General features: G+C 40.5%; 1 long non-coding RNA gene across 1 annotated transcript; it reads right to left on the bottom strand.

The window, feature by feature from the left end:
• Positions 1 to 14,218: 14,218 nt before the first annotated feature.
• Positions 14,219 to 18,573, bottom strand: LOC146433381 (uncharacterized). Its single transcript, XR_014854091.1, has 2 exons — positions 17,468 to 18,573; positions 14,219 to 15,362 (listed from the first exon to the last, which is right to left on the bottom strand). It is a non-coding gene; the product is annotated as an uncharacterized LOC146433381 (long non-coding RNA).
• Between the last annotated feature and the right edge of the window lie 1,094 nt (positions 18,574 to 19,667).

Genomic DNA, 19,667 nt, shown 5'->3' with positions numbered 1-19,667 from the left:
CATTTTTCATAGATGAGCTTCTAGCAACAAAAGCGAAATGCAAATGTGTGACAATGACATCTACTCAAAAGTGTCTGTTCAGACATCACCAAACAGTCCCTGTGCTGCCATTGCACTCAATTACTGAATCCTTCACAGTCTCTTACAATTCAGATTTTCTTTTGCAGTGTCTCAATTTCCACTAAACTCAGGACATTTAAATGAATGTGTTTGCCTCACTTGTGGCCTCAGTACTACTTTTGTTTCTTTTAAGTTTTTGAATAGAATACACTAGAAATTAGGGCTCTTCTAATGGAAAGAACAAAGGGGAAAAAATTATTCTTTCTAACATCTGTTCTTTTGACTTTCAGATAATTAGAAAAGCTGTATTGCTGAGTGTTGTCTGCTGTTGTTTTTCCTTAAATATTTTTAGCGATTTTCCGTCATTTCCCATAAAATCCTAGGCCAAAATACCACTCAAAGTATCACAGAATTTGTATGCTGCTAAAAAAAATGGCATTTTCTCCTTGCAGGAAAAAAGATTGCCCTGCTTCTCATACATGTGTATAGGTGTAACAATCACAATTGGCAAAATTGGATGATGTGATATTTCAAAGGAAATAACATTAATAGTAGAAAAACCTTTTATTACCTTCACTGTCTTGATCTGGGTTTGTTTCCTGAAACCAGAAAAAAGGGTTAGTCCATGTCTCCAATAGTAGAGTGGTTCTTACATAAATAAATGGTTCAATAATCAGGAAGATCTTGCTGTCTTAGCATGGATCCTTACTGATACTAAGACCACTATATTACATCATGCCAGCAGCCAGGAGGGGATTGAAAATAAATTAAAGTGAGCTTCCTAAACTGATTTATCAAAAATAGGCAGCTTAACCAAAGTTTTAATTAGAAAAGAATTAATCAATTTTCCTTTTAGTACAGCTTTTGAATTTCTTGAAGGTTCTGCTTTGGACAGGCCTTTCTATACTCCCTTTTCTGCCAGAGCTTACCAAAAGGTTTGCAAGTACCAGCTGTAAAATCAATGGCAACAATAAGAACAACCACCCACAGGATTTGGTCTGCCAGCACCAAAGCTTGGCTGCCACTGGACAGTAACATGTGACACATCAAATTCAAACCAGTCATTCAGTAGTGAGGACAGCTTCCTCACCTTGCTGCATCCTGGATACCAGCCATGGTTGTCAGCACCAGGATAAGTGATATTCTCGCTAACATGGTGAATATTTGAATTTAATTTAAAATAACAATCCCTTTCTACATTGAAGATACATATATCTCTGCTGACTGACACACACTGAGTCAAGTGGTTGTTTGTCTTATCTCTGTCTCTTACTGGCTTATATCCTAGCTCAGCCACTTACATGATTTTCTTACAAATAGAAAACACAGGAAGTGCCTAAAATCCCAAACTTTTATTGTCTATCCTTTGTTGTTGAATTTACGAGAGATAAAATAAAAGAAGCAAATTCAGTCAAGCCATGAAGCAAAGAGAGACATCAGTTACAAAGATTACATCACTGGCTGATTTCATCTTCCCAAAACCAGAGTGTATTCTATTGAGTTTGATGTGCCAGGACCAGAAATTGGGAAACGTATCAAAACAAATATTTAAAAAGCAAATACACATTGTTGCTCTGAGATAGCTGTTTATATTTTAAACAATCCTATGCAAATAGGAAACACATTGCCTGGAATACACGAAATGCAATGCACAGTAACCAGCAAAAGGAAAATTGGGCAGTTGGATCCTCACTAGCTGCTTTGGCATCATGCAGCTGTGCCCTTTCCACATGAAATAAAGCTCTGACCCAGATGTGAGAACAGATAAGGTGTGACTGTTCTTAGGCAGTCTTGGAAACCCATGGTGCCCAGGGAAACTGCTGGTCTACATTTGCAGTCTCTTTCTTGCCTTGTTTCTTTAATTAGGATTTCTTCTCTCTGCCCAAGAAAATTCCCTCATCCCAAACTGAAAGGTTGCGATCCACACTGCATTCAGTCAGAAAAACAGGACCTGCTGTCTATTACCCCAACTTCAGGCAAGTGACATTCCTGTTCTCCTGAAAAAACTGTCACATGAAAGTTTCACAGAGCTGCAAGAAAGTTAAAGCTGCACAACTCTTTTCTCCACTGTCTACCATTCCTTGGGATTTGACGCTGTCTAGTTTACTGTGTTGGTGAAAAACTCCCCCAGTAAACACAGTTCCTTTAAGCTCTGTAAATTAAAAAGGTGTTGGGCATAGTGGAATGAACAGGAGGAAACCAGGAAAAATTACTGGGGATTTTTTTTTTCAACTGCAGTTTCCCTGGAACTATGGCTGATGGGCTGAGCACAACACAGGTCGCTGTGTCAGACAGCAATGTGAATGTTCAAGCCTGAATTTACTGGTTTCTCTGTGTTGAGGTTTTATATCTACATATCCCAAAATCATCTAAAGAAATGAACACTACTTCTCTGACTGTGTGAACACCATGGCACACGTGTGTTAAAGGAAGCTGACAAGTTTCTGTGACTAAGCTCTTTTAATTAAGTTGGTGCCAAAAAGAAGACACAAAGTTAAACATGAGGCTGTAGCACAGATCAGAAAAAAATTATCCACCTATCACACAACTGAGTTGAACAACAAATGAACACACTCAGCAACGATGGTCAGTTCAAAGGAGACTTGGATCTGTGTTTGTGGAAGAAACTAGAAGCTGCAGCCACCAACTGAACTTGTTAGTTCACAGTGGTGATGGATTGGTTGATTAGATTTTTTCCGGGTTAATAAGGGCAGGCCTCAATGGGTCAATAAGCTTCTCATCTTGTATATCCTACTGGTAAGTAAACTAACAACATTAGACAGTAAAGGAAAAAAAAAAAAAAAAGAAAAAAACCAAAAAACGTGATTAGGCTCTTTTGTTCCTCAATATCTGCTTTTCCTTGCCATGAGGTTGATGTGCTGAACTGTGGATTCTGCAGCAAAGCCTGAATGTAAAACAGTGAAAGGGTAAAGCATTTAGTTTTGACTTAAGTACATTTGGGTGGTATAATGATGAAAGACAAGAAGTAAAAGTTAAAATGAAAAGCAAGGAGACAACTGAGAAATATAAAAGCCTAAGGTCTTCACCTTTCTCCCTTCTTTTCTGAGTAATGAAAAAACAAGTCACCAAGAACATGACACCATTCAAAAGAAACATGTCCCACAGTGCGTCAGGGGAATCCATTTATTTTACTGGAACCTTGCCTGACTGTAAATGGACAGAGTGTGAAATCAAAGCAGAACAGCAGTAGAAGATTCTCAAGAGAGACCAAAAAGGGAGAATATACAGAAATCACTTGCCCAGGAGCCATCAAACACCTCAGACCTCAAGACATAGATCCTTGCATCCTCCTGAGAGGCAGGCCGGCAATAACTGAGGGAAGGAGGAGACTGAGGTAAGCAGCCTTAAAAAAAAAAAGCAGGTAGGTAAAAACCAGCAGAATTTGCATCCTCTGGCACCAAGAGTGAAGAGAAAACAGGCACAAATGGACAAGGGCTGAAATTTCTCCCTGATCCAGAGGGAAAAGCAGGTTGTAGACACTAGCCAGATATTCAGATGAAGAAAGGATCGGTCCCGGCTGATTTTCAGGAAGAGGGGCACTGCATATGATTCCTCAGTGGCAGAATCTACCCCTAAATTGAAGATTGAAACTCAGTCAGGGTAAACAAAACTTTTGTAACTGAAACCAGCTGCAGTCCTGTGTAACACAAATGGACTAAACAGATTGCATGGCTCACAGCAAGTGTGAAACTGGAGGGATTTTCAGAGCTCCACCCAGAGCCAACACTTATCTAATCTGTTCCTGAAAGAGTCCAGAGAAAAGTTTTCTTAAATTCTCCTCTGTTAGTGAAACTACCCCTCATATTGGGGAGATTTTCAGAATATGCAAATCTTTCTATTAAAATCAGTGTGAAATAAAACTTTACATTCAAAGAAGCCTAAAATTTTACAACTACAATCCAATCACCAAATGAGCTGTATCCAAAAGACTTTGTAGTACAAGAGAAACCTCTGTCTTTTAAAAAGAAATACTCTGTAAAAAGTAACTAGATTCAGTAACTGCACTTCCACAGTTGATTCCAATTTTCTGTAACAAGGAAAGTGTTCCTGGAAATATGATTCTTATTGTTACTTAATGTTGATGAGTTACTCAACCAAAACTAATTAGTTCTAGAATGGAAAAGTTGTATATGTGAGTTAGGCACGGTCACTGGAAAAAGCACTGTTGTAGATTAGTCTTCCTTTATGAAATAAATGCAGGAAAGGCAAATAGTCTATTCCTGAAGCCTACAAAATCCAAGCAGGTACTACTGTGCCTTTGCATTCTTTATTAATAAAAGGAGAGCAGTGTAATTGCAATGATTTTTCAAAGAGCAGGCAGTAAGAACAAAAGGATTACTTCCCAATTTGAGCCTTTGAAATGTTTATGAAATTTAGGTCATTCCAACTTGTCTTCATTTAGTCTAAGCATGACAGGGCTGATCTATTCAAGTGATTTGTGCCAGCAGGTAGCAACAGCCAATTCAGACTGTCACCTGCTTTGGCCTTGATCACACCATTGACTCAGTTCTATTTCAACAAAACAGGCAGTAAGTTCAAGATATTCTGCAGTTTGTCAAATTATGATGTAATGAAGAGGCATGAAACTAGGCAACAGCTACTGCATATTTAGTAAATTATCCTCCTGTAGTAAAACTACATTTTCTGCCCTCAAGAACTAAGTACCTACAAACCAATGATCCTCATCTCAGAGAAGAAAAACAGACTAATTACCCAAGTAATTGCTGTATCTATTCAGTTTCGTATATAAAAAAAACTATGACTATGAAGAAATCTTACACAAAAATAATTTGCTTTTCTAAATGTTACATACTACTGTTTGCTCTTTCATCTGTTAAATTCCTTGCTACCTAGTGGATAAAATTAGGTAAATAGATGTTAGCCTACCTGTTTAGTGGGCAGAGATACATCAGAAGCTGCTACACCAAACTTAAAATAAATTTTTATGTAAGTGAACTTAAATGCTCTGAGGAAGCCTCTGATTTCACTTCATTAACCACAGAGGATGCCTAATCTGAGCCATTTTGAATGAACTGCTAAGTGCAGGGTAGAGTTCCCATCCTAATTGACTGAAGTAGAAAAAAATAATTAGGGGGAAAAAAAAACAAACCAACCACCACCAACAAAACCACACTGACAAATTTTGTGGAAAGTCCAAAAGCTGTAGTTTGGTCATCAAGATGATAATCAGGTTAATTCCTGTATAGTTCCATCAACGAAGAGATGCTTTAACTCAGAATAGTTTCTTGTGTGTATAAACATCATGGGAACTGAAAGGAAGCATTTTATAAATGGCAAAACTTGCTACAAGCAAAGTCATCAATTGGCAGCCTGACCCCATCCAGGGACATCTAAACCCTAGAGGGAGATGTGATTCAAAAAGTTCTGAGTCACCAAACTATTGTTACAGCTATTCTTTCTGGCCCAAAATTTTCCATTTGTGGGTTTTCCATTTTCCTGCAGGTTTGAAAGGTTCTGTTTTCATGGCAATGTTCCACAAGGGTGAAGGGGGCAAACACTCTTATCCACTCTCACTACAAGGAAGGAAAAAAAAAAAGAAAAAACAAAAAGAAAAAATCCCAAAGTATTTGTAGAGTTTTAGGCTACATTTAAACATGGTTGAATTATATTGCATCACTGAATCACTGAGAATTGCTAATCAACAAACCACCATGAGATCCCTGAAACCACAGCTCTGTCTCTTCAAACACCAACTCCAACATGAAGCACCAGCACTATTTGAGTAGGAGTGAACAGAAATCTAAAGTCCCTGAGATTAGCATTTCATCCAACAATAACATGTAATACAGGAACGTCAGGTCTGAAACATGCAAACAAGGGTAATGTCTAGTGGAGAAAACTGGTGACGAGCAGTGGTTACCAAAATTATTCCATTTGTATCAGAAACTAATGGGATACAGGCAGAGAAAGAGGCCTGCACATCCAACTGGCATTGAAGTTGGAATCTGGAGACTTTTGAAAATGCTGAGTGTCCAAATCCAAGCACAAAACTAATTGAAAAAATTTAATTCAAGAAGTTCAAACAAACAAAGTACAGATCCTCATATTTTTAATTTGTGCAAATGCAGAAAAACACCGTGAAATTAATCTGTTCTGCACTGGGTGGTACCCAAGTCCCCAGTGCTTTGAGCACTTTATGACCAGACTTTCTGTAAATTATAGAAATTCAGCTCACAGTTGGCTGACAGGTGTCCTGTTTTCTGACTGAAAAACAAATTAGGGATGAAGGAAAGAAGGAATAGTTGAGATTCCGATTAAAAATCAAATAAGCAAATATGTTGCTTTTGCAGAAATTTATGGAAAAATATAAGTACATCACAAAAACAATATCCAATGTTTTCCTTTTCTTTCCACAGAGGCCACATACAGTTTAGAGTACTCAATCGTGTATAAAATAATTAAACTCAATGGAAGTGAAGGAAATTTCTTACAAGTGCCTATGAGTAGCACTGGACACATGCTCAGCTGGTGTGAATCAAGGATGCGACGTTGGCTTTGGGAAAAAGAGACTGATCTGCAATAGACATGAGTCTGTGCAAGAGGGAGGTCCCAGCTAAGATGATAATGGACATATACCTCTAAAAATTTATTTTTGACTAATTCCTCCAGTAGGTATTTATAAAGGATGACATTTTTGGTCTATGCTGATGCAAAACTAAGGGTCATCAACAGCACCGACAGATACAAAACTGAAACTCACAGATCAAATTCCTCCCTCAGTCACACTCCATTAGCTGAAATTACAGATGTTCTGGATTTGAAACCCTCATGCTGTCTGGTACACATAATCCTGCTTATTGTCCCTCTGAAAAGTACCAAGTACTTCAGAAAAATGTACCAAAAGAAATCAACATTTCTGTTAAATGCAACATAAGAGAGTAAGACAGAGACAGCCCTCTCCGGAGGTCACACTGCCCATTCCAACAGAAATTTTGAAAGTTTAAATCCAAAGTGGGGAAAAAAAAAAAAAAAAAAATCGAAGTGTTTTATCAAAAAAAAAAAAAAGCAAATTAAATGGGCCCAATTGCCTCTTGATTCTCACATGGCTCCATTGTGTGCAGCAACATCTGGCAACTAATCATGTCACAATAAGAAATCAGGATAATCAAATGCAGTTAATTGAGTGATTAATCAGGATAACCAGTCCAAGCTTCATCACACCTGACCTGGTGAAGAGGTGGCAGGACAGTTTTAAATGTGCATAGGGAAGCCATAATAGCAATAGCCACAATCAGCTCTGGCACAAATAACCAATGTTTCCAAGATCTCCTCATTCCAGGAGAGAACCTGAAGCAACTCATATCTGAGAAAAGGGAACTAACCAGCAGAACTGTGGAGGCACAAAACTGTGAAATCCCATGGTCACACACAAAGAGGCAAAGGTCCCATCTAGTCAAAACAGCTCTTCTTTACAGTGTGTATAAATTTTAATCACGAGTCATGCCAGGACATAAACACACAAGTGAAAGAGAAATCTGTTGTTTAAACAGCTCTTAGTAGCCACTGAGAATATGATTAGAAGTGTTGGGATGTTTATACTTTCTTCCGGTGCGATTGTGCAATCAAACACAAATAGTGGGTAATACCTGTGTGATGCTTCCCATTCATCCTACCCAGCTCATTCTCTTCAGCTAAAAGAATTTTGTTTTCTGCATGGCACAGTGGTGTAATCCAGAGCTGGCACAGCATTCTGACTACAATTTTTGCTGATAAGCTTAAAACATCAAATGCACTCCAATTAACACATCAGTGCTTCAATCAGTATGCTCTTCTGAGATGGGGAACACTTCATTTTGACTGCAGTCAATTTCAAGTATGAACAGCTGGAAAACTTATACTCCCTGACATTCTTTGAATACAGAGTTGCTTGCTTGTCTTTTTTTTTTTTTAACTCATTGATTTACATATCTCTATATAGATGTAGAATATCTCTGTATAACAAAGCAGCTAAAAGCATGTCACATGATGCAGGATACAGATAATTTTTAAAGCATTATTTTAAATGCAAATAGTGATTAAAATGTTGATATAAAGATTTATGAAAAAAAAATATATCTCTTCTGATAGATAATAAGTTTAGGCCCCACCTGGAGATGTAAATTTGGATTTAGCGTGTTTATCCTATGGGATCACTGAGAAAGAAGATCAGGTGAGAGCTGCAGCCTTGCCCCTCACCAGCCCACTCTGCTCAGGGCTTAAATTTGGCTGCTATGAGAAACCTCCCTGTGCCAAATTTAAATGATTTTCATCGTTCTCAGATAAGCTGTGCATCTGAGCTGATACCAATATAAAGCTACAGAAGAAAAGATGGTTAATATCCTTTACATCCTGATCTTGCAGCAGTGAAACCAAAGTACACACAGAAGGATTCAGGATCAAAGCAGTTGAAAGTTAGAAAAACACTCTTTCCTAAAAATAAACAAAACAAAAGAAAATCAATACTTGAGTGACTTGAGAGGACAATTAGGGGCAAAATAGTGCCCATTTTGCTCTCAATTCCAAGACCGGAACTAAGCTTCACCATTCATCAGGGGAGATTTCTTCAAACGACCACAAAATGAGAATTGTCATTTTCTAGAGAGCTCCTGTGGAAGCCAGGAACCCTGCCAGGCTGATAGTGCTCAGTGCTGAGGACAAATTACTCTCCCTCTCCTGCAGCCCGTCAGGACCAGCACTGATAAGCCAACATGAGAGAACCCATGTGAGGCTCTGACAGAACCACTCCACTGCAATTAACTCCTTCCCCCAATACACAGCAGTTTGGATGAATCAGCAAATACCACGGAGATAGAAGAAAGAAAAGGCAGAAAATGTTCCAACAGACCTGCTGGCTATATAAGTAAAACCACATGACACTGCATGACCAAGTCATTTATGTGATTATCTAATGATTCTGTGCATCAAAAAGTATCAAAGACTTCTTCAGTAAAAATGCTCTGCAGAAAATAAAACATACATCTTTACTTAAAGCCATTTTATTTAAAGGGGGAAAAAACCACCAGAATCTTAGCATTATGTCAAACAGATTTATTTTTCCCCTTCTCCTAAAAAAATTACTCTGGAGCTCATTGGTTCATCAAGGTCACTGTGCACCATGGCGCTTAATGCTTTTGCTGGTGCTTAGCAATAGGAGCCCAGGTTCTGTTTCAGCAGCACATTGCCCCTCTCATGATGCCCTTTCCAAATCACAGATTTGTATCTGTAAAACCCTCAGTGTCCAATCACCTGATAGTGAGCCTGGGTAGCCACACCATTAATTCAACACAGGTTTGGCTCTGTTTCTACCCTGAGACACCTCAGTGACTCAAGGCAAAGGACAGAGTGATCACTATAAGCTTTTGACACTTGTGCCAAAAAAACTGCATCCAATTTTACCCCTCTTCAGACACAGAAGGCAAGAATTATGTCATCAGCATGCAACAACAAGATCAGGAGTGATTTGCCAGGGCAGAAAACAAGGACAGTTACCCCAGCCAAACACACTGGGCCTGACCACAGGCTTCTAAATGAGCCAGAAGAAAGCACAATTTTCTTTTGGCTTATTGAACATACATTGAGTATTTTCTTATACACACAAAGATACCTAGCCACGTAACCTCAATTGTCAGAATCTTTTATCTTTGTGTTAATTTTATGACCCCTTTGGTTGTCCTTTGTCTTGGGGGATGAAAGCAAATACATGGCAGGGAGGGGGCACTGCCAAAGGTCATCTATATTTAATGCAGTTTCATGTGCTGGGTCACATAGCATTCCCAGGCTGAAAAGAAGGCTCTGTTGCCGAGAATTTAAAAAGCAATTTGAAGGTAGTGTGCAGTTATACTACAAGAAGTTGTCAATCAAGGCTTACTGTGCCTTCCATTTTTTTTTTAGAATAGTCAAAAAAGCTGGAAGATCTCCAACTGTGTCATTCTATTATGGAGGGAAAAAGTCTTTGCAGGGTTCACATTCATTTGATTCAAAACAAGCCCCCAGAATTCACTTATTCCCAGAAGTATGAGCTCTGTTAATTCACTAAGCTTACTTACATGGCAAAGGATTTGCTATTACACATCCCACACAAAAAAGAAAAAAAAGAAAATTAGCCTATTTCAACTGCTTAAGTTTGTAGTACAGATTGCTGCACTTATTGAGTTTCCAAGCTCAGGAAGAAGGCTTGCTCAAGAGAACATGGCAGCACATGTTTAATTTTGAGCATGTGCTCTCCAAGTCCCACTGCACTCATAGACATGACTGATGGCAGACCTCAGCATAGACTTGTGTGCTCCTCTGAATCCAGGCCAGAGGGTGCTTGAACAATTCCAGAAAATCATTTCATGTGCTCCACTGATGAGAAGAGTATTTCTTACTAAATATCAGGCACTTTTTGTCTATGCATACAGTTATGTCACAGATAAAGTGACAAAAATGTGCAGCATCTGACTAAACAAGGTAGAGATGTATAGTTCATGTCTATTCAAATGCATAGTGCCAGGCTTGCTTTAATTCAGGCATACTTAATTTCTTCTGGAATGCAACAGCAGTCACTGCCATGAAGTTTTCCATGCATTAATAACTACGGCAAAAGAATGCTCAGTGTTTACAGCTGCCTACAGGCTCCAGGAACACTTGGTCACCCAATATGTGTTTCAAGCACCCCATGGATGCAGACAGCTTCATTTTGTAGAGGTCAGAACTGTAAGTAGTCAAAAAGGACCTACAACATAAGATTCAGATCTAGATGTAACTCACGTACCAGCAAACACCAGAATTTACACAGGCAAATCAACTTTCTCCAGATATACAGCAGTGTGAGGGCAGTACAAAATATCTGCCATTCTAGCTGATCCTGCTTAGTTGTCATACATTTGGCATTCAGAGGAAGACAAACCCTAATACACTAAAACACATGTGCCACTTGGGTATACACATAGGCAAATAAAAGTAAAGAACCTAATATTGCTCAGCAGGAGTTTAATCAGAAGTAGACCTTCTTGCCAACCAGTCTGAGAAAGCTGCAGTATTAATTCACAAAGGCTGAGTGGAAACTGCAACATGCCTGCATTTCAGTGAAGCCTTTCATAGAATATCTCAAAATGCTCAAACTAAATTCAAAGTGGACGCCTCCCCAAAAACAACCCACACACATCAGCTGCAATGTGTTACAGAGGGCCACAATAAATAGCAAAAAGAAGGGCAACTAAAGCAAGACCCATGATCTAATTGGTTTTAGCATGTTTCTTACTAGCAAGAAAGAATGAACAAGAAGCTTCTTAGTAAGATCACCAGATGAGTGATGTTAATTCAGAACACCAGTAAGCAGAGAGAGAAAAATAAAAATACAAACCAAAGACAATTAATGAATCCCTCTCTTCTTGCAACGCTAAAACTTTTAAAGTTCAAGGCACGTATTATCATGTAGAACAGAGTCTTGCTGACACAAACAGCCTCTCCAGCTCCATTTCCTACAGAGTCACAACCCTGTGCCTGGGCTAAGTCCTCATTATGGTGCTTTGTACTGCTCTCCTTCCCCCCCACCCCGTTCCTTATCCAGTCCTTAGCTGGGAGCAATCTGGTTATCTCAGACGTGTAAATCATACTTCACAGCCCAAGGCTCACCATGAATGGAGTTATTTTGGGCCTCCTGTTCCTGTTACACACACCACGTGCAGAAAACCAGAGGTGGCTGTAAAGGAGGCTGACAAGGTTACACATGAGAGGCTGCTGGGGGCTCTGGAAGCACTGCACAGACATACACAAAAAACAGAATGAGGTGAATAATTCTCATTATAGGCAGTGGGTTAACTGCCTCAGAAATTCCACATGATGGTATGTGTGTCAGTTATCCCTACCCTCACCACCTTCTGTTTCCAGAGCAGGCAGCCAGAACATCATGCTATGGAGGCACCAAAACTCCAGTGCCTTTTCACATTTTCTTCTGCTGAGAGAAGGAGATGTACCTTTTAACCCTCCTTCTCTCTGCACACCATTGTGTCACATAGGGGTCCTGCTTGTCCTACAAAGCTGGCTTTCAGCTCCCAAGGCTACACATAGGTCTTGTGCCACACTTCCAAACTTAAAACTTCTGCGACCCCAGGTATTTCCCTGGGTAGTCAGGAGGGGCAGAGGGATCTGGCTGCATTGAAGTTTCAGAAACGCTATCATGGCTGAGGATCTGCCCATGGAGCTCCTGCGTAGAGGGGTCCTCTCTTATTTATTACTCATAAACCTCCTGGGCAGGGACAAACAGGCTTTGACACAGAAGAAAAAAGGCCACTAATGCCACCAACATGTCCTGTGGCTAACATTGACAAAAAGACATTTTTACTACTGCACAGACATAGGACAGGAAGAAGCCTCATCTTGTTGGCACACACACAGAGAGGCACACACTATGTAAAATTGTTTGAAGAACTTGCGGTCTTCTTGTTGAGCGAATTGTGAATGTTTCCAAAAAGCCCAAACATCAGACAATAGCAGCACATTGCTGAAGAATGTTTAAGGGATTTAGGCTGATCTGATAATTGCTTGGTAAGACAAAAGCAGAAACTGCTTGAAGAAATAAAGGACATGGGTTTGAATGAAGTTTCAAAAAATTATCTTTAATTTTTAAGATGACATAGCATACGCTGCAGAAAATCAAAAAACACTGACTACAGAATAAAAATAGTAAAAAAATCTTCTGTCAGGAGAGCAAATCCATATTTACACAGCCTTTCAGAGCACAAACAGGCAGAGCTCTGTGTTTGAGTCAGTCTCCCCATTTGCTCCAAGCCCTCACAAGCCGCTCAACTCAGCGATTTCAGTTCCACATACTCCAAAGTCAGGAGCATGATGCGAACACAGATAACTTGAACTTTCATTTTTCCACTCCAAACTCGGTAGATGAAGCAGCCAGGACACGCACAACATAGACGAAACACTGGTTTGTGCAAGAACTGCAACTCTGGTCTTGTTATTATAGTCAAAACCATTTAAATTGGACTTGGATGAATCAAGCAAAAGTACATCTGTGAACATTTGTGTTCATAGCCTTCCACATCAGTGTTCTGCACATATCCCACCCCCGCAGTTAGACAGCAGGAGTGGCCCTGCCTCAGATGGCCCTGCCTGACCAACAAATCCTTGAAGGCTGAGCAAGTACAACTGACAAAGTATCACCTTATTCTTATTATCTTCCTTTGGCACAGCTCTCAGAGACAGAGCACTCTGAGCTGAGTCAACACCTACTTCTACAAATATGAATGCTGCTAAGTGGGAAGCAAATTTTAGTTTTATGGAAAGGGGTTATACATGGCATCAACCTCCCTGCTTGCACACACACCAGAAACACTTAACACATCCCACCAGGAAACAGGAAAAAACATCTGATCATCCAGCCCAGGCTGAATATATAAAAAAATCTTTTTCTGAATATTGACAGAATTAAAAATCTACACATCCCTAAAAGAGCCATACATGATCAAGAGCACTACACACTTTAAAAAGACAAAATCCTTAACTTTATAATTCCACTAGCAGAAAAAGTTAATACATACATGGAAATTTATTTGCCCCTCTTTGGCTTTATATGCATACTAAGGAAAAATCAGAGCCTACCTCCCACCTGAAAATGATTACTGTGCTCAGAGAGCCCTGTGAGCAGCACAGGCTCTGTAATGCAGCTCCATGTGTAATGGATCCAAGCAGTTACACACAAGACACAAGTACAGACCATTAATCGGAGACCTTGGCTAAGGCGAGTTAAAGGGCTGGGAAGATGAACACATGTGCTATCAGAGCAGGGTGGCACAGTTCATGCAGATCACAAAGCACTTAAGCACTGCTCTTTTATATTAAGCACAGCAATATGTTCCATGTCAGAACTCTTATTTTTTTCAATACTTATTAAGCAGGAGAAAAAATATTAAATCAGATGGCCGTCTAATGTGTTCAGTACAACTCTGAACACAGCTTGTGCAATATTTTAGCAAATATTTACTGCAGACAGAGAGAAGCCCTTCCCCTACTAGGTTTGTGATCAGCTGTATGACCATGCTCTATAAATGAAACATACACTTCAATTAGAAGCTGGTGAAGAACAAATACATACAAAACATGGACAGGGCTAGGACTCTGAACTCACTGAACACACAACCTGTTTTTCCACTAGATGCATTTTAATTACATTTTGCAGATGTTTTTTTCAATCTTTTGCCATAGCATATGAAATTAATTTTTGAGGGGAGGAAATGCAAGAGGAGCTTTTCTATATTTACATGTTAAATAGTATTTGCTGGTCTAGGCAAAATGCATTCTGCTCTTCCAGGGAGGCACTTCCCAGGCATACTACACTCCAGTTTCCAGGTTGAAGGACTCAGAATCAACAAAATTCCGCTGGAGTAGGTATGTGCATACACAAACTAGTCCTTTGTCTTAAATTCAGGGTCTCAGTGTGGGATGGATTCCCATTCTTGCTGCACCAAACTCGAAGCGAAAGCAAAAAATGTTCACTTTTTACTCTTATTTTAAAGTCTATAAGATTTCTCCAAAATTTAGAAAATATATATTCCAGCAACAAATGGATTACAAGAAAACCAAAGAAAGAAACTTCTTTTTCCTTTACCTATTTTAAGCAATACTTTGATTTATGGTGAGGGCGACAGTCGAACAAGATAAATGTGGAGATCTTCACTGGAGATCCTGGCAGCAGAGACAGTGCAGTGCATTTAGCAGAGTACTTTGGTTTAAGAAGTTCAAAGAATACTTTCTTCTTCAAAGTCAAATTTCACCAGCACTGGCCGGGTCATGTTCCACTTCTTATTTCGATTCCTATCCTCGATGAACTCCTGGTAAGGATCTTGCTTTGAAACCGCTTTCTTCGAGCGTACATAACCAAAAAAGACAGTTAACGCCAGGAAAGAGTAAAACAACATGACAAAGAGGATGAAGAAATAGGCGTTGTCATATGGTTTGTATTGTGGCTCTTTTTGTTCTGTAGCATTTTTCCTTGTGTCCAGGTTCCTTTCCAGAAGTTGCAGAACACATTGCGAGATGAGAGAAGCTAAAGCTGTTTGGTTCATTTTGGGGAATTGCAAAGCATGTCAGAAAATAGAGGGGAGTGATCATCGAGGGGCCCCAAGCGATGCTTCATTGAAGTGGAACTCTGTCCACCAGCTCTGGCAGAGTTGGATCTGGCCTGGAACCATTTCCTCTTTTGGTAAGGAATGCTGTTAAGCACTTATTGGGTCTCAGTCCTTTGATAATGAGGCATTTGGCTGATAAGCCTGCCTTGTCTGTGGAGCCTATTAATAATAACAATAGTAGAACAATAACAAATCCCTGAGACACACATCAGCCAGGCAGTTTAAAAATGTGTGATTTAATTTTTTTTATTCTCCTATCCCCACAATATTTGGGCAAGAAATCTGCTCAGGTTACTAGGTGAAATGACTTTAAAAGCACCAGTGTGATGTGATGGGGGTTGAGGGGAAGAAGAAAAAAATATGGTGTTTCAGTTAGCTGCTATCTACAAGTCGAACATGAAAGCTTATATTTGAACTCAAATTTGACAGCCTTGGAGTTTAGGTGGAAAGTTGAAAATTTTAATGTGTCTGCATTAAACATTAGGACTGGTAGTCTGGAGCTGCGTGCTGCCAAAAATACGTACCACACTGGAAATAGGGAAGGGAGAAATATCCAAACAGAAAAGAACTGCTTATAAAGTTGTTCTGGAATATGAAACCTTTGACTGCCACTGGCAAGTGGACTACACTGAATATTTTCAGCCAAGGAGCAAAGAGGTTAAGTCTTCTCCAGTGTGGTTTGTCACAGGTCATGTCTACTCGCATGATAATAGCAGAGCAGCGCTCCGTGGATTCCTGCTTCCTATTGTGTTTTACAGGCTGGGTCACTCTAAAGTAAATTGTTGTTTTACAAAGTAGTGAAACCTTATCTTGCTACAAAAAAAAAAAAAGTCCTTACTGCCACAAACGACAATACCAGCTGTTTCTTTCTGTGATCTGAATTCTGGGGAATAAGCACCATGACTTTGAAGTGGAGAGCACATCACCCGACTAGCAGTTTGCCAACTCTGCACTGTTTCTTTAGGCCTGACCCCCTGAACTGATTGTATGATGACTAATTCACATGCTAAGATTGCAGTATATCGGTATCACTAAACAGCCTGCATTTGTCATTAAGGGTTTCTTGTAAAAAGAAAGATGAAAGTGAAGTCTGTAATTTTATATGAGCAGCAGACTATGGTATAAGTACATTTAGAATATGCAATTTCTAGAAGAAATGCTCAGCTCCACATCTTAACTATTTGTTTTAAAATCAACCAGAAAGAAAGAAAGAAAGAAGTTAAAATTCCAATAAAAAGCAATGCCAAATCCTGTTCTTGGCTGGGGGCAAGTTATGGGTGAGATCTAATTCATGTATTCATATGGGTAAAGGAGAAGAGATTCAGGGGACCTAATCTTGTTTTGAGGTGACAGAAGAAAAGCTTTATCAGTAGTTTAGCTACAAATAAGATACATGCATTAAACTAGTATAAAGTCTTCCGGGGAACTATGCCCAATTTATATTCGTGCAACTGGAAAAGGATTTTCATTTAGGTTTTGCAACTTTTCCAGAACTCTGTAAACTCTTACTGTTTGTTTGTTTTTTAAAGAATTTGCTTCAGTAAAAGAAGCCTGCAATTCTGCATAAATTAAGTTGGACACATGCTAATGCCTGTAAATTTCTTGCCCGCTTGAGAATCACATGACCTCTGTTGGCCAAGTTTCTGGGGCTTTTTGTAATTGGCAAAATAAATGAAAAAAATTAAAGGGGCATTTAAGGGGTAGGACACACAACTGAGTCAAGAATTGAGTGACAAAAATCACACCAGTGAATCCACAGTGAAAGTTTTGGGTATGCAATGAACAAGGAATGCTGTGCTTCCCCTTGCCTATGAAACATTGCTTCAGCACCCTAATTCTTGAGATGCACACTCATTACTTCCTAGAAATAAGTATTTTAACTCATGTTATGCTATGCAGTGTACTGACATCCTCACACATCTAAGCAGTTTTTTTACTGTTCAACAAAAGGCTCACAAAAACCTTCTTTCTCCACCATTCAGACAGTGAGAGCCACATCAGCCTAAGCCTGGGAGATAAATCACTGTGGGGCTCCATCCCATAGGTATCTCACAAACCCAGAATCCTGGCCCAGCAAACTCAGTGCAACACATTTCCTCCCAAAGATGCTGACACACCAAAGTCACCCCAAGGAGAGGCTCCTCGAGGCCAGAGCACACCATCCTTAGCATAACTGATCCTACATTTCACCAGTTTCCACAGGACTGCTCACAGAGCTATCTCCACACCAGCCAAGAAAGGCTGATGTGCCAAGGAAGACTTACTTGGGGCCATCATGGTGTCCTCTGCAGGAAAGGTTTGAGGGCTTTGCCTCCACAGCTGCTTCCCTCCTGCTTGGCAGGAGCTGATCCCTGGTGATCCCAGAGCTCACCTGTACTGCCCTGCTTGGCCCCTCCCGAAATGCTCTTGCCCAAACACACCCGCACCACGAGTAAAATGATGTGACCCCACCCCAATCAAAAGGAGATGCTTGTTCATCCTCCTGCTCATCTGAAGTAATCTGGTCCTATTTGAACTTGGGGTGTTTCCAGACACTGTTTCTGCATCATGTTGAACAGATCAATGTTCTGCTAGGTTACACAAACAAACAAACTGTGCTTTTAAAGTTGCTTTTCCTCTCCTTTTTTCACCCTCCCCCAAACAGTTAAAAGTACATAGTGGTGCTTTGAACAAGATCCTAAAGAGCTATTTCCATAAAGTGGTCCAATTCTTTTTAGAGATGTAAGTACATGAAATTCTTCAAATGCAGGGGGACAATGAGTGAAGATTAAAAAGAAAGTAAAAGATTAAAAGGAAAAGACCATAAGAAAAACTCAAAGGGGGGGGAAAGATCAAAAAAGAGGATTAACCATGTTACTTGTTGTTTTTCAGAAATTAAAGAAGTATGGAGGATAAGGAATTTGTTTCCTTTTGGCCCTAGAAAAATGCCAATTATGGTAGCTAAATTGCCAGGATCACATATCAGTATGCTTTGGAAATGTGAGAAATGGATGGGAAATATAAACACAGGGCAATAGCTTACAGTTATGTTATGAATTAAGCCACAAAAATATCAAGATTTAGTCACTGAACAAGCTGCCAAAGTTAATCTTTCCTGATGAACTTGAGCAGAATCAGAATAGAAGTAACAGAACTGTAGTTTCACAGATCAAAATTGCCTTGTTCACTCATCTTTGCTGTCTCTGGGTACTCACACACCTAAAATTTCCACCAAAAATCAAAGGAAAGTCGGTGCACATGGGCATAAGGTTGAGATTCTTATCTATTCTGTGAATTCCTTTAAGAGGTTTCTTTTAATTTTTAGTGGTAAAAAAATTAACTACTTTTTAGCAAGAGAGCTGGTGAGACCATCCACATTAGTAGAGACTACATTTTCCTTTAGATAGGGGGGTGGAGAAACTGCTTCCTTCCAGATCCTTTAAATATATGGCATTTCTGTGGCCCTTTATGAATAAAGATTACAAAAGTAGGCAGGAAGGGATTTCAGCCACGAGCTTGACACATGTCTGAACCCCAGAAATTATTTAGCAGAATATCCATGGTCATTTTAGCCAAACCTATGATCCTTAGCAAGTCTCACAGGCAGCTTTGCTGTGCTTGGTTCTCAGCGAGGTGACGCAGGGCAGGCCAGCCCTGCTCCCTGTCCCTGCCCCTGGGGTCAGCACCTGCCTGGGACAGCCTGGCCACCAGCAGGACTGGCAGAGACATCCCATCTGAGGCTCCATGGCTGTCTCAGCACTGGCAGGCACAGTCCGGATCCTGACTGGGTCTGAAAAAATGTCCTGAAACCAGAGCCAGGCTGAGGTGAAGGCTCACAGGAGCTGTCTGCCATGGGAAGTGCAGTCACCAAGGAAATCCCCAGCACATCCTATTCCCTGCCTTACCCCATTGCTGCTCACACATGGATCACCTGGGGCCGCGGCAGCACTGGCACAGCCCTGCCATGTCCCAGTAGCACCTGAAAAGGGAGTGGGATTTAATTTTGCACAGTCCTCCATGCAGCAGGAGGCAGCTCCAGAAATGGCACATGCTGTTCCCAAGCATTCCCAGAGGACAGACTGAGCTCTACCCAAAGGCAGCACCTCTGCTGTGGCTGGGAACATCTCTGCCCTGCCTGCTCCCCTCAGCACCCCTTGCTGATGCCACACACTCGAGGAAAATGCACTTTTAGGGGTACTGAGGGGCCACAGCACCATCTCCCCTCCCACTCACCATGCACCTTCCCCAGGACAGCAACACCCATGTGGAAAACTGTATTTGGGCTTTACCCTCAGCAGAAAAACCCCTCGGGTTTCTCAGCGGATTCCCAGCATGGCTCCTGCTGTCTCTCCGCCCACCCCAGGGAATGCTGTGCTGTTTCCGCTGCACATGGCATGTGGACAGCCTGGCACCAGAGAGAGCAGATGGCTCACACACCGCACACCCCGTCCCACCAGCAGCAGTTCCTGCTCGAGTGCTGTCCCC

The sequence above is a fragment of the Lichenostomus cassidix genome, chromosome 9 (genome assembly GCF_008360975.1).
Source record: "Lichenostomus cassidix isolate B80296 chromosome 9, HeHo_3.0, whole genome shotgun sequence".
Classification (NCBI taxonomy): domain Eukaryota; kingdom Metazoa; phylum Chordata; class Aves; order Passeriformes; family Meliphagidae; genus Lichenostomus; species Lichenostomus cassidix.
This window is presented reverse-complemented; position numbering and strand designations above follow the sequence as displayed.